This window comes from Ambystoma mexicanum, chromosome 4q (assembly GCF_040938575.1).
Source record: "Ambystoma mexicanum isolate Mex_15411 chromosome 4q, UKY_AmexF1_1, whole genome shotgun sequence".
In the NCBI taxonomy this organism is placed as follows: domain Eukaryota; kingdom Metazoa; phylum Chordata; class Amphibia; order Caudata; family Ambystomatidae; genus Ambystoma; species Ambystoma mexicanum.
The window spans coordinates 1,270,713,042-1,270,735,219 of NC_090928.1; the positions used below are offsets into that span (position 1 = coordinate 1,270,713,042).

At 44.4% G+C, this 22,178-nt stretch overlaps 1 protein-coding gene across 2 annotated transcripts in view; it reads left to right on the plus strand.

Moving 5' to 3' along the window:
• The first annotated feature begins 461 nt into the window (after window positions 1-461).
• Window positions 462-22,178, plus strand: part of MRPL2 (mitochondrial ribosomal protein L2) — a 223,333-nt gene continuing 201,616 nt past the window's right edge. Inside the window, exon 1 of one of the 2 annotated variants that reach the window (XM_069608891.1) lies at window positions 462-647. The gene's annotated coding sequence lies outside the window, so the exon portion shown is untranslated. The remainder of the gene's footprint in view (window positions 648-22,178) is intronic. The other variant, XM_069608892.1, reaches the window with a different exon arrangement.

The following is a 22,178-nucleotide window of genomic DNA, read 5'->3' on the forward strand; positions in this document are numbered from 1 at the left end:
GGGGGCAGCAGTGGGTGACCTTCTGACACAGGCTACGGGGAGCTTCTTTGGGCTGCCAAGTGGTCCGGTTCGATCACATAGTTCGAATCACAGAGTTCTAATAAGGAGTAGATCCCGAATACTTCGAATAAAGAATATTTGAACTCTGGGTTCGCATAATCGCTTGACAGTCAGTCAAGTGTTATCATAGACACTAACGTACGACTAGCCGGACAGGCAGGCCTCGTCACGAACTCAAAAGAAGAGAAACATGGCAGCCATCTTTGAATACAACTGTTACCGTTGGAAAATAACTACTGAAGATATCGGAAACTTTATTATTCATTTTCAGCAAAACGCATTATAATAATCGTTTTGAAAATATGCTAGCTTCAAAAATACGAACGATAATAGCTAAAATAATATTTCTCTGCAGAACTTAAAGAAATGCTTATTTATCATTAAGCAGCCCTATTGTCGTTTCGTTGGAGGAGTGACGGCTACACGCGCTTTTTGCATGTCTGCTAGACGCCCACTCGAGGAGACCTGTGTTCTACAGGCCGCCGAGGCCTCCTCTGTCAGGCCCAGCAAGTCCCTTTTCAGTGTCAGTGGCTGCTCTCGGCTCTGGCTGAAAGTGCTCTACTACAGCGGGCCGGGGGTCGGCAAAGGTGAGTCTTCCGGGGCCCTGTGTGGGGGAGGGGTGGCAATGTGCGCCGGGGGCCACAGGTGGGGCTGTCCCAGGTACCGGTGCACTGCTGCCTGTGGTCTAGAGCACCTCACTCGTGTAGCTGTCAATCTCCTTTTCTAACCAAGTTCAGTCCTGGATCTATCCCCGTGTTAGACATGTGGGCTTTAGATTGCACGGAGGGGGTTCGGGGTGGTGGTTACGAATCAGTTACCGGCCTAAAGAAGCTATTTGTTGTTTGTCGAGAGCATTCTTACCCACGTCGCTGATTCCGTTCGGGAGACTAGTAGTCTAGGCCGTTGCCTTGTGGGACTTGTGGTCCTTCTTTTTAATGGGGGGGATTCAAGAACTGCAAGTACCAGAATGCAAAGTTAAAACCATGACTCAACTTGTATCTCACAAATGGAATATGGTAGTATGTATGCAAGGTAACTTCCATTGGGTGTCATGGCTTAATCTGACAGGGGGTGGGGTGGGGTGGGGAGGAGGGAGTATGCTCCAAAAGGGCAGCCGTTTCAGGGTAGCAAGGGCTTGGTTGTGCATTTTTTTTTAATTGTGTATTGTTTCTAAAAACTCTTCCAAATACTATTATCACTACAAATATTACAGAGAGTGGGATGTAGGTGCCTCCCTTTGGAATGACCTCTCTGCCCCTCAAACGGTATTACCCAAATTGTTCGAATGAACAATTGACCGAATTTAAAGGGGCACAATTTTATTTATATATATATATATATATAGGGGTTTTGGGGGGTTGGGTGGAGGGTTGTGGGGGGGATTCCCCCCACATATATGTTACAATTGAACTTCACAATTTGTTCAATTGTGAAAAGGTCAATTGTAATTCGAACAGTTGTAAAACAAACAATTCGTATACAACCCCTCAAACTTGAGCCGGACCACCTGAAGTTCTGGAAGCAGTTTAAGACCTTCCTTTCCTTTTCTCATCTGCTTTCTCTCTCTTGCTCCCCTACCTGTCTGGTGCATTGACTGGTTGCTTGGCTACCCTCTGATTCTCACTGGGTACCAGGCTCCTCCACGACCAGTCTTCCTTGCACTGCCTCCGGGTCTAAAGAGCACTTGGGGGCTGTAACTGTAACCCTACAGTCCTCTGCCTCCTTGCGCTTACCCAAAGCTGCGCTGCCCTGGTTGCACTTACTCAGAGCAATGCTGCCCTGATTGGACTCCCCCCCCCCCCCCCCCACCCCCCTGCACTTTGCATTGTCGTACTTGCACGATCTGAATGACGCAAGGCTTAGTAAGATCATTTCTGTCCTCCCTCTGTCTTGTCGCACCTAGAAACACTTGTGTACAGGCGCGCTATAAATTGCTTATCATATCATGGACAAATGGAGTTAGCTTAAAGGGCTGATGGGGTGAATTATCAAAAGTGGAGTTGCAGAAGCAGGCAATTACAAGAAGCCCTGGCAGGAGAGCATACCACACAATCCCAAGTGTATGAATACAAGAAGCCCTGGCAGGAGAGTATACCAGGAAGTTAAGTGTGTGAATATAGGGGGAACAGAGAAATCCTGGCAGGAGAGTGTACCAGGTATTCAGACAACCCAAAGTCTAAAGATAATTGTGCCTGAGGTTATTAATCAGAGGGAAAGATCAGAATTGTTGTTTTCAGGAAAACGTGAAGAATCCAGGGGAAGGGCAACGCCCTCTGGATTAAGGAGAAAAATCCCGGAAAAACCTTTTGTTGAAAGTTAAGTTGCGTTTTCCATTTTTTAATATTTTATAAAATACTGAAGGCCCCAAACAAAGGCCAAAGATGGTTGAGAGTAATTGTGGTATTAATAAAGAGAAAGGCGAGAACAGTTTGTACGAAAACAGGGAGAAGGATCCAAGTGAAGAGAGACGCCCTCTGGATTAGGGAGCAATATTCTTGAAGAGACTTTTTGTTGGAGTTAATTGCTCTTTTTCTCATTTGAACTCTTTTGAAACACCGAAGGGCAAAGGCATTATCCTTTTCACCGTAAGATTTATTTCCTTAGAATGTGAGGTCCAGAATAGTACTTTGGACACATGACGGTTTTGTTTTGGACATTCTGACACCGACATTTAGTTTAGGTAGGAAAACGCCTCTCATGCAGTGCAGCAAGGCATTTTGCCAACCCTTCTTATTTATCAATAAAAGCCTTTAGCGAAAACTATATCTAATATGTGTCTGAGTTCTGATTTTTCACATTGAACAGTATGTTATAAAATGCTTGTTTCCTTTTTCAGATTAACTGCACACCACATGTTCTTTGGTCACTCGGAATGCACAGCCTGGGACCCTTGTGCTCCGGGGTGGGTAGAAGGTTAAATTTAAATTTCAGTTTTTGGCAAGGGAAGAGAAGGAAATATTAATATAGTTCTCCTCTTTTCCTTATAATTTTGGAATAGTCCATTTGAACAGAGTAGAATTGTATATAATCAATAGTTGTACACCAATCATATTCATAAGTTTTGTTTTATTTGGGTTGTAGTACAATTCACTCATGTCACTATTGATAGTCTCAAATAATGCATTCAGTTGGACAGCAAAGTTATCTAAGAACACCATGTTTGTTCCTCGCTTCAATTAATGTTAATGTCTTCAAAACGAGTGGTAGGGAAGGGATCCAAGTTTTTGGTGAATAAGGAAAGTTTCTTCCACAGCAATAGTGACTTAAGCGATATACGTCCCAACTCATGTCGAATAATACTATTTGTAATACATAGAGACAAAGCACCTTTTTCCATATGGTTCCTTCAAGAAAATTTAAAAAAGGCCCCTAGATCTAGCAAAGTAATCTCTAAATCATAAATTAAAGAAGCTATTACTTTCTCACAATAGTATTTCCTTAACGGTCTAATGGACAATTTACAATATGACCCATAGACACGTTTTAATTCGGCTATCAAAGGAGGAACTTTAGCTCATACCATCTGTTGGGTGTTTGATATAGTAGGTTTTTGTGAAACGTAAAATCCCCGATATTTCAAACATTTTAGTGTTTCTTATTTATGTTCACCCCCTCTCTAAGTCATTTGTTTTGGGTTCCTTTTATTTGAAAACATTAGAATCTTTGATTCTGCCGCATTCACTAACAAATTATCCACTGCGTTGAAATGAAATGCAGTTAACTTCATATGGAGACCTTTAGGAGTTGTGACGAATAGTAGCACGTCATTGCTGTAAGCTAACCAATGCATATTTAAAACACCTGAACTAACATTTTAGGGCCCAAGTCCTTACGCATAGAGAATCTCTCAGAAAGGTACATATTAAAACGCATTCTGTGGTATACAGGCAGAAATAATTTTTTTGGATAGCTGTGCACAAGAGGGATTTACTGGGGTTTATGTGAAGGGCGTGAGAGCGCGTGTTAGCGCTCTAGTTTCGAGCACGGCTAATCAGTGAAGCGGATGCCATGCACAGACTCACATGCACGCAATCAAGCAGTGCAGCGAGCGCACAGTTGCACCAGAGACCTTCTCCTGTGCAATGGGGAAGCTATCGGAGCCCTAGTTAGGGACATCTGGGACCTGAGTGTGTATCTGAGGGAGGAGCCATTCCCTGCCAACACTTTTAGGGGTTGGCCCATTAGGAGACCTCACAACTGTCTATGAGGATGGCTGACTCTGAATATGAGGTGAAGCCCAGCTGCGTTAAGGGTGACTGCAAGAATTTTACTGTTTGGCTGTGCTGCGCTGCGCTATTGATTTAGCCTTGAATCCATTTCAGTGAGTTCCCCCCTCGCACCCCCCGCCTTGTGAGAGGTGAGAGGCTGGTTACGAGTGTGCGAGAGAACCGCTGCGACGCGGGTTGAAGCCCCGCCCACTTCTCGGCGCCACCCACTCCAGGAAGCAAAGATTCAAAAGAGAATCCCAGCAACCCTTGCGGCGTGAAGCCCGGCTGCGTTAAGGGCGACTGCAAGAATTTTACTGTTTGGCTGTGCTGCGCTGCGCTATTGATTTAGCCTTGAATCCATTTCAGTGAGTTCCCCCTTCGCACCCCCCGCCTTGTGAGAGGTGAGAGGCTGGTTACGAGTGTGCGAGAGAACCGCTGCGACGCGGGTTGAAGCCCCGCCCACTTCTCGGCGCCACCCACTCCAGGAAGCAAAGATTCAAAAGAGAATCCCAGCAACCCTTGCGGCGTGAAGCCCGGCTGCGTTAAGGGCGACTGCAAGAATTTTACTGTTTGGCTGTTTGCTGCTTTACTGCTGTTCCTGTTCGAGTGACATTAACAATGACTCTACGAGCAGAAGGCCCGCAAACAAGAAAGAAAACTATACAACAACGTCGTTCGACAAATCCTTGGTCGATGATGAAAGGTACGGCTGGAATCAAGGTAAGCAAATCAACAGGATGTGTGTTACTGGCTGTAAATAAATCACAAATATTACCAAGTCCAATAATGACTGGGGCCAGTCAACTATTGTCACCTTCGACACTTTTGTGCTCTGATGAGCCATTTACACCTGAAGACGCACCGAGTCTCTCAGAACAGTCTAATATTCAATCAGGTGCCCTCCAAACCCCACAAGTTAATTTAGTGTCATCTTGCTCCTGTGCTTTCAAACCTATCAACAATCCACCCCCTACTGATGCTTCATGTGACTGTGAGCATGTCAGCACCTTCGCTTCTGTTGTACCTAAAATAACAAAAGTCGATCAGCCACAATCGGCTCATATTGTATCTGTCATTTCAGTTTCTTTGTCAGACACAAGTTCTACACCTCCCTTTCAACCAACGACACGGATTCCGGCGACTCTCTCATCTCTCAACTCTGGCAAATCAACGAATGAGGCTGACCCTTGGAAAGATAAAGGACCCCCCTCAAATCTGGTATCCGATGAGGAATTGCTAAAAATTTCCAATTCAGACTTGGATTATCCAGTGACAAAGATTTCGTCTTCTAACGATGCCGTGAGTAACAAACCATCACCAACACCCTTGAAGGCACAAACTTCGAAAGTATCTGTCGCAATTCCTTTACATCAGGAAAATATCCGCAGCAGTCTGAAAGTCAATTCAAACTGTCCTCAGTCCTCAGGAATCATTCCTGATTTTTCAGACCATGAGAACAACAGTGGTCTAGCATGTCAAGCACCGGAGGTAGGACTCTCCTCCATGTTAATCATTAGCGATCAACAACATGGTAACAACACTGAAAACACCATCCATCCGTTAGTACCGTCTCTTAACCCACTGTCTACACACTTGGAGCGGAGTGCAGCTGCGCGTGCTAGCCGCCTACAAAGAGTAGCTGAGCTCAAGAGGAAAAGCATTCACATCAAACTTCCTCTATTGGGACACCCCACTCAGAACGCAAGTACTCCGCATGCCACAAACATCCATTCTGGCGAGGAAGCTCATTCTTCGAATCCTGCGAAGAAATATGGATCAGCTAAACTACAATATAATCTAGATAACTCAAACTGTTCTTCGTCTTTTCATGAATTCGAACCACAAGCTCCTGGGATCGCAACTGAAGCCCTTACTCAAATTCATAATAATGTACTGGCTGCTTCGGCGATTGCCTTGGCTCCATTTACAAAAATTCTTGAATCGCTTATTGGAACAATCGGCGATCAAGGCACTGCAATAACCAACCTAATGTCTAAAATTGACAAGCTAGAACACTTTTCGAGTTTTCTTCAAGACCAAATGTCAATCAATGCCGAGACCGCCACGAGATGGCAGGACAGGCTGAGCGATCTTGCTGCAAGGCATCATTGCCAAAATGATGCTCTAATGGAGGGTCTCTTAGACTCAGTGAAGTGGATGCGGAAGAATGCACCCACCCGAGCTCTTGATCACTCGGCGATTCGAGACACGTCACCTGAAATTGTTGACTCTATTCCAATCAGAGCTTCAGTGACAGCCTCACTTGAAACTATACAATCTGGCTCTGCTCCGAGCTTGCCATTTTCAACTCATGATGCTTTAAAACAGTTCCAATCATTCAGGACACAGGCTTACATGTGAATAATCTCGAATCCCAAGCATCTTCAACAGGCAAAATAGAAGTAAAACCAACTGCTATGGCAGTAAATTCATTTAACATTTTCAAGGGTTCAGCAAAATCTATTACTATCACGACAAAAAGCAAACTGAAAAAGCCATGTAGAAAACAAGTACACACACCAAATCCATTAAAAAGTACTCTACCGAAACAATCACAACAAATGACGAACAAGTTTGTAAGAAATCTTACGACTCCAAAGAAGTCAAGCTTATTCTCAAGACCATCTCTTACTGTATTTGCCAAAAGTACTGATGGCAGTAAGCAACAAACTTCACCGCGTACCAAATTGAACCAGCCAAAGTTAGCGGCAAAACGCAGGCGGATCGATTCGAGTCTGTCATCCTCTGCTCATGGCTCCTCAGCTTCTGCAATTGACTTATGTAACTTATCAACCTATTCGGACGACCTTGGAAATTCCACTCCTACTTCTGTAGAAGCTCAAATTGTCAAACCACCTGATGATCTCTTAAGGAGAATTGAAGAGGCAGGCAAACGCACAAAGCTACCACAAGTAAACTCAGCTGTTAATCATCTTACCTCTGCTCCAAATAAGGCACAGCAAAAATCGCTAAGTGCAAGGTTAAATCCCAAACAAACATCAAATCAATTAAAATCGCATGTACCTCCAACTAAAAGAATGTCAGACCTTGGAAATCCTGAAGCCAGAAATTGCAAGTGGAAACTTCGTCTCCAAAATGTTCACTCAGACGGAAATGAAGTCAATCTAAACCGAAGAAACATCTTGAAACTGCTCGCATGTATTCCACCGCTGCGAGCCATATCATCTGACGACATCAAAATTGTGGAATACGTATCCGAATCAGCTTCTGATCATGTTCTACTGCACATTGCTTCTGCAGCAGTAAAAAACATGTTACTCCAAGCAAATGAAGATCTTTTGGTGTACGGCTTCGATCTCACTCCTGAACCATCTGCTCTGGGAACAACTCTGTCATCTGCATCTAAGATGGCCCTTGAGGCAAATCGCGGAGCTGCTGTGCGTGCAGCCCTACGTCAGTCTTTAGTCTCCTCTCCGGACATCTTAGACGCTGCCATGCACCAATCTTTTGAAAGAAGAGCCAACAACTTCAAAAGATATCCACAAGGCCTACGCAAATAACAACGACAACAAACGACCAAGCAGGAGTTAATCTTATTGTCATGGAATACCAGAGGATTCAAACATCTATTTAATACATTCCAGGAATCCCTGGAAAAAGTCTTTATCATATGCTTACAAGAAACGTGGTTACGCGACCCACCTATTTGCGATGGATTTGCCATCCTAATCAATCCAGCTGAAAAGAACTCTAAAGGAAGACCATTTGCAGGTCTAATAACTCTTCTAAAAATTGGGAATCAGTGGTCATTGGTTAAATCCACGAACCCTAATCCGTTCGTGTAAAGCACCTTAATCAAATTTTCATTAAAAACCGTGGTTTCTAATATTTTGATCGTAAATGGTTATTGGAATCCCGCCATGATTTCATCTACAGCTTTCATCCAATCTGTTATGACTGAAATTGATCATGCTTTTCTGAAGCATGAAAATGTTTCAGTAATAATATGTGGGGATCTAAATTGCAGCTGGTTTAAATTTGATCCCTCTTCTAAATCAAATGTTCGGCTCCCAGATTCTGATGTTATCTCGAGGGGACAACTCTGGGCGAAAGATCTTCTAGATCGCAATTGTTACATGTTAAATGGAACAATCCGAGGCGATTCTCCTGCAAATCCCACATGGCACAGTATGAATCGGAAAAACACGTTGGATTATATCTGGGCCTCGTCTGATGTGCTTGAAAAAGCAACCTCTCTAAACGTGCTGCCAACGACATCGAGTGATCATGACTTGTTGCGACTAGTCTGGTGTGAGGACCTCGGTAACTCTCCAGAAAAACATCCAGCTCCACTCCAATCAACTGCTGCAGGAAACAGACTGAGAGTAAGTGGTCCAAAGATCAACCACATAAACCGGAGCCTGCATACATTTCAGACCGTGGAATACACTCCACTCTTGTCAGATTTCACCCAGATAAATCTTAACTCAAGAGTTGTTGGAACAACTCCGAAACATCTATACAGTCTGGAAAATGCAGAAGCAAAAAAAAAATTGAGAAGAGATATCAAGTTGATTAAAAGAACACATCGTGACCAAAATTCCAAGGTTATGGAGATAAAGAGGCGCAGGCAAGTCTATCGCAATTGGTTAAGATCACATCTTGTAATAATTGATCAAGGACGAGCAGAAACTATGTTAAAACTACTGGCTCATAGAAATATTCGTGACATTTGGGCTATCTTAAACAAAGGTCGCTCGAAATCTAATCCATCAATTTTCAATGAAATATCAAGCGAAAAATGGCATGACCATTTTACCTCAATATATGGAGACTCTGTGTCCGAAGTCTTTATGCCTTCCACCTTATCAAGCTCTAGTTGGAGCATTACACCTTCATGCGATGAGATTGAGCTCGCAATTTCTAAACTCAACAACTCCAGAGCTGCTGGTCCTGATCAAATTTCAAATTTGACGCTGAAAAAGCATAGAGTACTCTGGGCCGTATTCATTCACGAACTCTTTTCTCAGATTGCACTCCGCAAGATGATTCCTTCTTCATGGTCCAAAGCCATAGTGGTTCCAATCTACATGAAGGGCTGTCGGGCTGATCCTGTGAACTATCGCCCAATCGCCCTTCTGGATACAATTAGCAAGATCTTCGGATCCTTTTTGCGTCAACAATTGGTAAATTGGGCTATCTCATCTGGTAAATTCGATCCTCGACAAACAGGTTTCACGAAGAATGTGGGAACTGACGCAAACCTCACACTTTTATCGTTCCTGAAACTGTCAGCAATGGAGGCGAAGAAAAACATTTTCTTTGCTTTTATTGACCTTCGTCAAGCCTTCGATGTTATCAATCGGACCAAATTGTGGGCAAAATTACATCTGTGGGATTGCCCGAACCATCTGCTAGAACCAATCATCGCCCTGCATTCGAACACTTCAATTCAAATCAGAATTAACTCACAAGGAGACCTCACAGAACCAATAAGAACGTGCAGAGGCGTTAAACAAGGATGCCCGCTTGCAGCAGACCTCTTCAAACTCTTTATTGCTGATCTACCAGATTGGCTGAAATCTACTCACTGCTTTCCTCCGAAACTCAATGGCCGGGTCATTAACCATCTGGTCTATGCTGATGACATAGTGCTGGTAGATCAAACACAAATTGGCCTTCAGCACCTTCTTTCTCGTTTGAAAGAGTTCCTATCTGCAAACGAGCTGACCATAAACACTGAGAAAACAAAGATCTTGTGTATCGGTCGATCTATGTCAAGAAAAGATAAAGCATTTAGATGGCATATAGACGAAAAAGTACTTGAGGTCGTCCAGTCGATCCGCTACTTAGGCGTCATGATCAATGACTCACTTTCAGAAACTGCTTGGATTAAAGATCTGACAGCTAAAACAAAGATCTTAAGCCTTCAAGCGGCTAAAATTAACTCTGATTACGGGAAATTCTCCATCACCCCCGTCATAATGTTTTATTTACAAAAAGTTGTCCCAACAATCACTTTCGGGAGTGAAGCTGCGCTGAATATCAACTATGATGTCTGGAGTCGACTAGAAGGAAAGTTTTGGAGACGGGCTCTGAATCTTCCAAACTACATTTCAATATCAGCATTAAGATATGAGTTAGCCTTAAACTCAATCTATATGTCAGTAGTTTGGAAATCTCTATCACTGCTGCGTAAGATACAACTTGGCTCTTCTACTTCTGCTTATAACATTCTTCAACCAAGCAAAGATGTGACGACAAATGTGTTGATCAATGCATGGAGGAGTAAGCTAAATAGGATCATAATTGAAGCAGGCATATCCGAGGAAGAGCTAATCCAACGTCCCCAACATGCTAAAAAAAAATTAGCCTTTTGGGATTGGATTACAATTTATAACAACCGCTCAGCTCTTAAATCCACGCTACCTCCTTCGAGAAGCATAGTCAAGCTTCATTGCCAACCAAAATTTCTTACACACTGTCCTTCGCGGCATCATAGGGCACAATTTTTGAAGTTACGCCTAAATGCTCTAAACACCAACGAGATGCTCTGGATGCGTAGGAACAAAGACGCAACCGACAACAAATGCCGCTTTTGTAGTACATCAGCAATCGAGTCCTTAAAACATGTAGCAGTAGTATGTCCTTCGCTAACCAACTTACGCGAAACACATCTAAAGGACTTTAAATCACTAACTAACGAGGAAGACGATTGGTGGGACTATGCTGTGGCAGGACACAACATCAAGTTGTCTTGCAATTTAATTAATTTCTTCGATGAAATCCTAATCTCAGTGCCCACATATCAGATGGCTTAGGCAATCGGATAACTGTATGACTATAAAGTGGAATTATTTACCAGAACTTTGGTAATATCTAATGAAAAGATGAAATGTGCGATTGAGATGAGCATTTCGTCCTTCTCCCCGACTTACCGAAATGTAACAAAAACATGATATATCATATCAAGTTGAAGTTTTACAATAAAAAAAAAAAAAAAAGAAATATGAGGCCATCAATCGTGGGGCCACCCTGAGGACATGCACGGCAGGCAGGCATGGTGGTGTGTCAATCCACAAAGAAAAATGTGATGCTCAATAAGTTTGCACTGCCTCCCTGCATTATGAAACAGGCTCTTGTTTCTTGGCCTTGGGAAAAATGTCCCACATGAGCAACGTCATGGGCTCCGGTTGGATGTTGCTGAGTCTGTTTAGGCGTCGGGAAGAGCTGTCTGCCTCCGAGGCTCGCAGATATTATCCCAAGAAAATTGACAGGTAAGGTAGTTTGGCTGGCACATGTCGAACACTAAGGAGAACAGAAGACAACATTCTGCATGAGAGAATGTGGTTCCCGGGGTTGGAACTTGCCATGGAAGCAATTATATCCAGATGCATCTCATGCCAGTCAACAACCAGCCCCTATCATGTCCATGCCCGGGGTGAATATCTATGGGAGCCAGTGAGTGCTGATTTTTGGGTCCCTCCAGGTTGGGAGATGCAGCCTGGTCGTTGTGGACGAGTACTCTCACTATCCAGAGATGTAGATCGTTGATTCACTGGCAGTGGTGCCCGTCATCCCGAAGCTGGAGAAGGTTTTCACGACGCATGGCCTGCCAGCCAAGTCCCGACAACAGGCCCCCATTTCAGCGGTCGGACATGAAAGAATTTCCAGAAAGGCTTGGGGTTCAACGTAGGAAATTACTATCTGCTAGTCTCAAGCAAATGTGGAAGCAGAGAAGTTCATGCGGAACCCTAAACAAGGGCATGCATATGGCCAGAGAGGAACAAAACTACACTGAAAGGGTCATCTACCAGTTTGTAATGGAATACTGGTCGTTACCCCATGCCTTTATGGGGGTCACTCCATCGACGGCATTGATTGGGACACCTCTGCGTACACTAATAACCACAGTCCCACAGTGGACACCAGCAAACTTGGACAATGAAGAATACCTGGTCAAAAGGCATCGACTGAATTAAAACAAGAGCTGACGAAGAAGTGCTCCAACACCCACGCTCGAGACGGGAGATGTGGTGCTCGTGAAAAATAGCTTTATCGTTCGATCCCTTACTATGAGATTAGTCGCTCAGGAAGGATGCATGGTCACTGCGCAAAGTTGGTCGTCGTCACACTAGGAATATCTCCCATTTCAAACAGCAGCCAGGCCAGCCATAAGAACCAATGATGGCGTTGCCACAGCTAGCTGTGTCAAGGGAAGAAAGTCAGGGAAGAGATAGCCAAGCGGTTGTGAGCAACGAGAGCCAGGATCCACAAACGGTGCCACTGGAGGGGACATCCCAGATTACATCAGAGCGAGAGGTCAACGCACCTGTCGGTCTCGGAGAGTGGTGAGAGCACCTGCAAAGTTGAGGGACTATATATGTGACTGATCAACAGGCATGTTGCTGGGGGGCTGGCAGCAGGGTTTGATCATTTTCCTGAGAACAGAAGGGATATGAGAACGCGTACTAGCGCTGTAGTTGCCAGCACAGTGAAGTGGATGATGTGCACAGACACATTGCACGCAATCAATCACGTTGTGGTGCCACGAAGAGACCCCACGGAAAATAAAGGCAGTGCAACAAGCGCACAGGCTCAGTTGCGCCAGAGACCTTTTATGGTGGTGTGTGGCTCCTTCTGTGCAACAAGGACGTTGTTGGAGACGACTGGAACCTATTTGTGCATCAGAGGGAGGTGCCATTCCTTGCCAGCACTACTAGAGGTTGTGGCATCAGAGGACCTCAGAAAGGGCAAGCAAGGTTTACTTTACCTATCACAGGCTTGAACCGCATTTTCCATTGTATTTACTATGGCATCTGCCCCAAATTCATCATTGATAATTCCCAGAGCTCTCAAGTATCCCATGGCCATGCCGAAAAGGCAGCCCTATCCAGTTTTCCCTTTGCATTGTGGGACGTGTAGTTTTCTTTCCCCATTTGAAATTCAGGAAAACTAGAAGTCCCAGAGTTCCAAGCAAAAACAGGCTTGACTGCCTTTTCATGCATGGTCATTGGAATCTTGAGTGCTCTGGAAATTACTTTAACGCACACCATCAAGCGATTCAATGATTTCATTCCACAAAAGGTAGCTGGTTCCTGCCAAGAAAAGATGGCTGCACTGCCTGTGAGAAACCTGAGGGTATCCTCACTCTTACTCCTCCTGGATCCTCTGCTTAAGTGGCCAGGGAAAGGCCACTGCTCTTGGTTTCTGACCCTGGGGGTGAAGAAGCGAGGCAGGATCACCTGTGTGGAGGGTCCTCTGGGATTGGGAGTGGGGTACCCAAAGGGGAGTCATGGTATTTCCCTTTTTTTCTATTAGAGACCAACCTAGCCCTCCCCCAGCCTTTGTAGGTTATTGTAAGGCAGCTCCCCTCATTTTCCCGCATTTCTTCCTTGACAGTACTGGGACAGGGCAGAGTTGACTAAGAGTAGTAAACACTAAACACCTATTTCACCACTCTAGTACTGGGACAAAGAAGATGACTGCAGAGTACTATGAGGTTTGGGTATGTCCCGCTAATTATGGTCAGGCAAGCCCAATTGAGACTGAACACCTGCAACCTGTCAAGTGGTTGCAGGTGTATAATGGAGAGCCAAAAAAAGCTGTATAGAGAGCAATAGGGAGGCCTGTGTGGGGACAACGAGCAGGGGACCCGGACAGTGAAAAGGCAGCCGTCGTGGGACCCGAGGAGCAGATCCAGGATGCAGGCTGTCATCCCAGGAGTAGGAGCCTCCATATTGGTGAATCAAGTAGCTGGAGCTGCGATCGAGGACGCCGTCCATGTCCGCCGAGCGGCATTTGAGTTGCCAGCATGTCCTGATGGCATCCGGGATGCGAGCGGCACTCACAGAGGCTGGTGTGCCATCTGGGAAGCAGAGAAGCAGCAGCGGGATCTGGCTAGGAGGAAAGCCGGGACCGGTGAGTGACGGGAGAGCCACTCAGAACCCGGGGTGCTCCAAGCGGGCTGCATGTAAGCCAGCGAAATATTGAACTATAAGAAACTTTGAAAACATGTTAAAATCATGCATATTGAATACCAAATTATAAGAAACATTGAAAACATGTTAAAATCATGCATATTGAATACCCTACCATAAGAACTTGAAATCAAGCCGGACTGTGCACTTTAAAATAACTGAGTAAAAACTCGGAATTAAGCATATTGCATCCTGAACAAAACTTTATTGGCCAAGTAGCTAGTGCTTAACAGCCAAAACAAAAGTGCCCATTTGAAAGAAACCTGAGGAAAGGAGTGCAAGTGTGAAAGAGTACCACAAGAAGGAGGGTTCAGGAAATAAGACCATAATAAGGGAATGGTATGAACAAGTGCAATGCAGCAAGGCCAAAGACCGGCAAGAGGTGTGGGCCACATTATAGCAGAGCAAAAGGCTAAGCGGAGCAAGGCAGAAGGATGTAAAGTTGCACTTAACGCCACAAGGTGAATAAAAAGAGACTACGTGAATTTGACTCTGTACACAGAGGCCAGCCCAGAAGAACCTGTGTGAACTAGTCTAGGAATCCTGGTTGCGCGGCCTGTGATGGTTTGACCGTGCAGTCTGATAACTGCACCTAGACCAGAGAGTCCTACATTGGGAAAACCAAGAACATTGCGAAGCAAGCCAAGGAACAAGTGGCCGACTTAACGTCTTGAGGAAGGGACACTGGGATGTAATGAATTACTGATATTGTCTTGAGAACGAAACCTCAAGACCTGTTCATTTTTTAACTGTGTTGACTGAAACTTGGGGGAGGGATCCCAGAGTATTGTGTGGAACTATAGTGCCTTGAACGGGAGATAGGTAATCTTGAGACTTTTGGTGAACTGCTTTGAACTTGGGGAAGGAGAGCTGAAGAAGAAGCTAAGAGCTGGAAGAAGCTCAGAACTTTGTTGAGCACTATTTCTTTGCTTATTGACATCCCTACACGTTGTTTATCTTTAGGGCAAGGATAGGTTTTGGACACAGACAGATTCTGAAGTTGAACTCTTGCACTCAGACATACCTTAGTTACGTTCAGGTAGGGAAATCCCACCTTAGCATAGGGCAAGTTAGGCTTTCTACCATCCTGACATTTACTTTAATAAATGTTTGTTTTAAACTTTGAATGTGTGGTCTGTGTCTTGCTTCATTATGCTTTCACGTGTCTCAGCCCAGTCCAGCAATCTCTGGAACTCTCTTCTTACTCGTATACACAATTTAGTAATCCTCCTAACGCTCAGAAAGGTGATCAAAACATAGCTTTTATACCCAACCAAATTGCAATCTATTGGCTGGCGGCGGGATTCCTTTTGCTTCAACATTTCACCTTACAAGAGCCTAAATAAATGGATTCTACAGTATATAGTTGTGTACTTAAGAATATTACAGGACTGCATACTTCTTGTGTAAGTGGTTTTTACACTGCAGTATTTGTACAGAATGTATAATATATATTAGTGTCTGCAGTATTCACATAGCTGAACTGGAGTCATTTCTCCTGTTAATTATTTTTTTATTAAAGATTAGGAGAACATTATACAAATTGTTGATGAATAATTTGTAACATGTAAGAATTGTGAAATGCAGTACATATTAAGGGATATGTGTAAAATTAATGCAAATGTAAGATATTTTGCAAAATTGTTACTAATAACTATATACTATAACAACTATTAACTATATACTATAACAATTAGGACTCACAGGGGCAGACTAGACATGTAAGTGAAACAATAGTAGAGGCAAGGGGATTGTTAGCTGAAATAAAAGTAAATGTGAAAGCCTGTATGCTGTAAAAACACTGCATTTACTTTTGAATTTAGGCACATTCTTGCAAGAAAAGGCATACCTTCTCTTAATTCTATGAAATGAACAAATCGAATTCCACCAGAGATGGCAGAACAATTTCTGAGCTGTTTTCCAGTTGGATGCAATAAGTTGTAAAGTAACAAAAATGAAAAAACGGCACAAATTGGGATTGGATGGTGGTCCTATATGGGTTCAATAGGACACCTACCATCAAATTACCCAGTGTCAGAGGTTCATGAAGCAAAACAATATGTTGCATACAATCCCAAAAAGAATAGACATATGTACACTTGAATATGGAAAGTGTAAAATGTAAAATCAACCAGTGGGGATTGACAGGACCAGCATAGATTAGAAACAACACCAGAAATATTTGCCAATCTAGCTCTCTGAAAAATAAAGTAGTGGAACTGCATAAAATTAGTAGCAACTGATAAGGTAAAGGACTGATTGAAATTTTAACCCATATGTCTGGAGAATGTTGTAAATTCCAATCTAATTCCCAGTGTTTGTCAATTTTGCAGTTCAGATTATTATCTTCTATGGGTTGATTGATATCATATGGCATTTATAATGCGCCTGTACACCAGTGTTTCTAGGTGCCACAAGGCAAGGGAGGGAAGACGGAGGGAAGACGAGACAAACTATCCTATTAGGCCTTGTGTCGTTCAGATCGTGCAAGTGCAACAATGAGAAGTGCAGGGGGAAGAGCAAGGTAGAGGGCAGGGGGAAGTGCGATCAGGGCAGCTAGGCTCTGAGGAAGTGCAGCCAGGGCTGGGAGGCTCTGAGCAAGTGCAAGGAGGCAGGGTGGTTGTAAGGGTTACAGTTACAGCCCCTAAGAATGTGGAAGGGCAGGAGCCAGTGCGAGGAAGACTTGTCACGGAGGAGCCTTGTACCCAGTGAGACTCTGAGGGTACAAAGCAAACCAGTCGGCGCAGCAGACTGGTAAGTTAGCAAGGAAGCGAGAGAGAGAAGGCAGAGGAGCAAAGGAGGGTCTTCAGCTGCTTCCAGAACTTCAGGTGGTCCGGCTCAAGTCTGAGAGGGCCAGGGAGGACGTTCCAGAGGGAGGCACCTGCAGAGGAGAGATATTTACCCACCACCACTCTCTGACCCTCTGAGTTGGAGGGAGCTGAGCGAAGGGCTCTAGAAGGAAGGTATTTTGGAAGAGACAGTTGGATGTAGTGCGGGTCCCACTCCCAGAAAGCCTTGTGGATGATGCATACCTGACTTCAACCTTGCAGCCACAGGGAGCCAGTGGAGAGATGTCAGGGATGGAGAGATACGGTCCCTGAGCTTGAGGCCAAGAATAAGTCTTGGAGTGCTGTTTTGGATTAGTTGCCAGGGGTCGAAGAGTAGAGGTAGGCAGATTGAGAAAGAGGCTGTTACAGTAGTCCAGCCTGGAGAGAACCAGGGCTCTGGAGACAATGAGCTTCTGGGGGAAAGTGAGCAAAGGTAGAATACCTTTGAGGAGGTGCTGCTGGAAGTGGGCCTTTTTGGCAATGCCATGATGTGAGGAGCGAAGGAGAGAGTGGAGTCGAAGATGACACCAAGGTTTTTTGCCTCACAGGAAGGCGAGGGTCGAGGGCCCAAGGAGGGCAGCCAGAGCGAGAGAGAAAGTGGGTGCAGGGGTTCCAATGAGAAGGATCTCCGTTTTACTGGCATTAAGGGGCACCAATCCTGAATCGCGGATAGACACGTCAGGAATGAGCGAGAGAGGAGAGGAGGCTGAGGGAAGCCTGAAAGAGAGCCGAGTGTCATCCGTATAACACTGAAAGTTACAAGAGCAGGTGGGCCAAAGGGGCATTGAAGAGCCAGGGTGAGAGGATGGAGCCCTGGGAGATGCCACGTGGTGGAGAGAAAGGGCCCAAGCTGGACCTGGGAGGGACGGTCCAAGAGGAAGAAGGTCAGCCACGCCAGGGCTTGATCTGTGATGCCCAAGTTCACACACAGTCGGTTGATCAAGGTGGTGTGATTGACCGTGTCGAAAGCAGAAGAAAGGTGAAGGAGGATGAGGACAGAGATAGAGCTGGAGTCATGATTAGAGAGCAGATGTTTGCGGGTGTTGATGGGCCTGGTGACAACTAACAGATTCAGTATGTAGAATCAGCTGGGAGATGGCCAGCTTTTCCAGGAGTTTGCCCAGGAAAGTAGTGATAGAAATTGGGCGATAGTTTGTTGGATAGGTAGGATTTGCAGATTTTTTAAATTTTTTTTAGGAGGGGTTGCACAAGGGAGTGCTTGTGGAGAGAGAGGGGAAAGATCCAGTGGCAAAAGAGTGATTACAGAAATCGGCCAAGGCTGGAGCGAGGGTGGCAATGTGGTCCTTGATGGTTCTGGAAGAGCAGGGGAGCACATGTTTGGACAACACTTTCATAGATCGGACTTGTCTAGAAACATCGTCAGGGGTTGTCAGAGATAAGGAGGAAAAAGGAAGAGGAGGCCGAAGGGGGCCTGAAAGAGTTAGAGGGAGAGTAAAGCGAGGACAGGATGTCCTGAGTTTTAGTGGTGAAATGAGAAGCCTGAGCCGTACAGAAGGACTGGGAGGGAACAGCAGAGATGGAGAATGCAGTAGGATTGGTCAGCTCCTTGCAGATTTGAAAGAGTTTGGACGTGTTGTTGGAGGCTGCAGAGACGCAGGCTTGGATATGGATCTTCTTCTTGGAGAGGACAGAGTCATATTGCTTTTGGAACAGGTGGCAGGCCAGTTTGTCAGAGGATGCTCCTGAAGCCCTCCACTTCCTCTCAGCTACCCTGCACTTGTGTTTCAGGTTGATGAGGTCAGAGTCATACCAAGACTTGCACTTGGAGGTAGGCTTCTGATGGATTCTCATGACGGGGGCAAGAGTGTTCAGAGTGTTGGAGATAAGATAAGATCTTGTAGCCCTCAGGGATGAGACTATCAAAACTTGTGACAGAGTTGGCCATGAACCATGTCTCAGTGATGTTTTGCGTCTTTTTCGCCCTTTGGGGTAAGCACTAACATGTGTCTCCGCGGCCCCCTTTGCAAAAACAAGTGATTGGACTCAGAAGAGCAAAAATACCACACATAAACCAAATAACATCATATAACAAATGGCTCGTTATAGGCCCTTTGTTCATACCATATATGTTTAGATACAGATAAACAAACATACACTGAGATAGATAAGAATTTGAATATAGGTTACATCACCGTAAAGCAGGAGGCAGAAGAAAACTTCATCTTGGCCACTAAAACACTGCTTAGTCCCTCAGTAGGTAGGCAAAGAGATCACTGCATCTAACAAGGTCTGAAGCGGGGCGTCCTCCCTTTCAGCCAGACTGCATCACCCGGGGGTCCAGATTCCAACAAACCTTTGCCACACAATGCTCTCTCCTTTATGGGGACATTTCCCCGCCCTTCTCAGTTGTGTTTTGCTCTTGGCCGAAGAGCAGATCACAAGTCGAAGGGACAGAGGGGGGAAAAACCCAGTGCCCCTCTCTCTCGCATTCATTCCCAGACCCCTTATTAAAAAAAAAAAATGTTTTATTGGTTAGACAGTTAAACATTTAACATTTCCACATGTCACTTTCCTAAGATGCTTATCATTGCTGATTTCGATTGTTCATCCTGCATTCGGGCCAAACAGTTTTTTTTTTCTCACAAACATCAAGTTTCTCAGTTCTTCTCAAAGGTTCCACCCATCTCCAAGCCCAGATTCAAAGACTCAACAAATTTCAGAGCATCAATTGTCCGTCCCACCTTCTCCACTGTCAATAATCTCTCCCAATATTCTTCTTCTTCCCTCTCTGTTGTGATATTAGCCACATAACTTCCCATTTCCGTCAGGCGTTTCAACCCCAAAGCCGGGCAGTTTAACATGATATGTCTAATAGTCTCCAATGAGCCTTTAACTTCACAGAACCTACAGTATGATTAATTATTTCCGATTAGCTTCCTCCTCCATTGCACTTCTCTAGAGGCCCAGATATTTAATCTACATCGCATCAATAGATCTCTATAATGGCGTGATGGGAACTTCTTCAGGTATGGAGGGAGAGCATTCAAGGTTTTTCGTTCCCATATGATATCGTAGCAAAGGTTTTTCTCCAATGTCTTATATTGAGTTTCTGCCCAATCTTTTTCCTGGAGGTTTGTTTTAGCCTTATTCGGATTATATTTCAGAATGTCATCCGGGATAGTTAACTGCTCAAGAAGACTTTGACATTTGATCTTCCAGCATTGAAGTGTCTTGTCATTCATTGTCGACCCTTGTTTCAAATGGTAATGGTAGTTGGTCAAGGATACATTTCCGGTAGAGAGAGAGACGGTTTTCCATGATAGTATTGAAGCCAGGGATTGCAGCCCTAGCTCTTTTCTGATGATCTCTACTGGCAGTGAGTTTGGCAACCTCATGATTTTACGCCAAAAATATGCCTCGCACACACCCCAGATTTCCCAGCGAAGGGCTAGCAATGCCTCAGCTCCAGAGGTTATTACGGCTAATACCTTTTGTTTGTAAAAGGTTAAGATAGGCGTCAAGGAAAACTTTCCGTATCTTCGATTTATGACTGGTTTGTTAAAGCCAATAGTTTTTACTTGGATCAGTCTGATTATCCCCTCATCATTGCTGTTTTTATTTATCCTCACTCCTAGATATAATGTTGTGTCCACTACTTCCAATCTGTGATTGTCTAACGACCATGCAAAGTTTTTCTTTTCACTCTTTTTCCCTCAAGTGGATTTCATTATTAAAGACCATATATTTTTTTATGTTTTATTTTCATGCTATTTTTCTGTTAGGTACTCTTTGAATGCCACCATCCGTCTCTGGAGGCCAATGGGCGTCTGGTCCATAAATACTGCGTCATCCGCGTATAGCACCCATGGCACTTCAATACCCTCGATCTTGGGGGTAAACGCTCGTATCCTTCCTTGTGAGGCCCTCATATCGGCCATGTATATAACAAACAGGAAGGGCGCCAGAACGCAGCCCTGCTTTATAACTCTGAAAGTCCTGATCTTTTCCGTCACCGTCCCCTTTGCCGCCGTTTGTACCTGTGCAGTAGTATTAGTATACAGGCCTTGGATGGTTTCTAATAGATTGGCCGGGCAACCCCAGCTTTTCATCCTTGACCACAGGCGGTTGCGGTTTATCCCATGAATGCCTGTTCGAGATCTATAAAGCCTAGATAGATGGCTCTTTTACCTTCAAGGGCCTTTGCTTTCAGGAGATTTAATAGAAACAGGTTTAGTGATGTACCTACTCCACTAATAAAGGCCGTTTGTCGATTATCCCAAATTTCAGCCTTTTTTGCCCATTTTTTTCAGATCTCTTAACAAAATGGACGCAAACAGCTTACTTATTGAATCCAGCAGTGCTATCAGCCTATCATTTCTAGGGTCGCCTATGTCCCCTTTTATATAAACTGGGACAATGAATGTCTCTCTCCACAATGCTGGAATTCGTCTGGATCGTCTTATTTGTTGGAACAATGAGAATATTAGGTCTGCCCATTCTTCACAGCTGTCCTTAAGCATTTTGTTTGAGATACAATTGGGTCCCGCCGCCCGGGAGGAGCTCAATTATTTTTATCATCCCTACGATGCTGTCACGGTCAAATTCAATTAACCAGGGATTTGCATCATGATCTTTTTCTGTTTCTATTTTCTCATTGTCCGCCTCATATAGGGCTGTGTAATGATTTATCCGATTTTCCTCTGACACTTGATTTACACCTATCGCTGATTGGCAGAGGTCCCTCTTGTTTATTATATCCCACAGGCTTCTTGTATTGGACGTTTCCACTGCGGCTAACATTTTTTCTGCATCTCTCTGGGCTTGTTGATGTCTTGTAGAGCCTAACCAATTTTTAGATGTTTGCCGACACTTCCTCAGTTGTTCCTCTTTCTCCAAGGTGTTTTTCTTTTTTATTTGTACTAGTTCAGCTCTGTATTGTTTCCTTTTGATGACTAAGGATTCATCATATGCGTCCTGCCTTGTAATTATTTGCGCTCTATTGGGATCAGACTTGACCTCAAATGCCTCCAACAGCCATCTGTACTCAACCACGTCCAGCCTTTCCCCTACAGCATTGTTATATTCCTCCACCAACTTCGGTATCAATTGTTTTTTAATTTTTAATCGATATCTACCCCAAGATACTTCCATTTCAGCCATAACCTTTATTATGGGTGTTT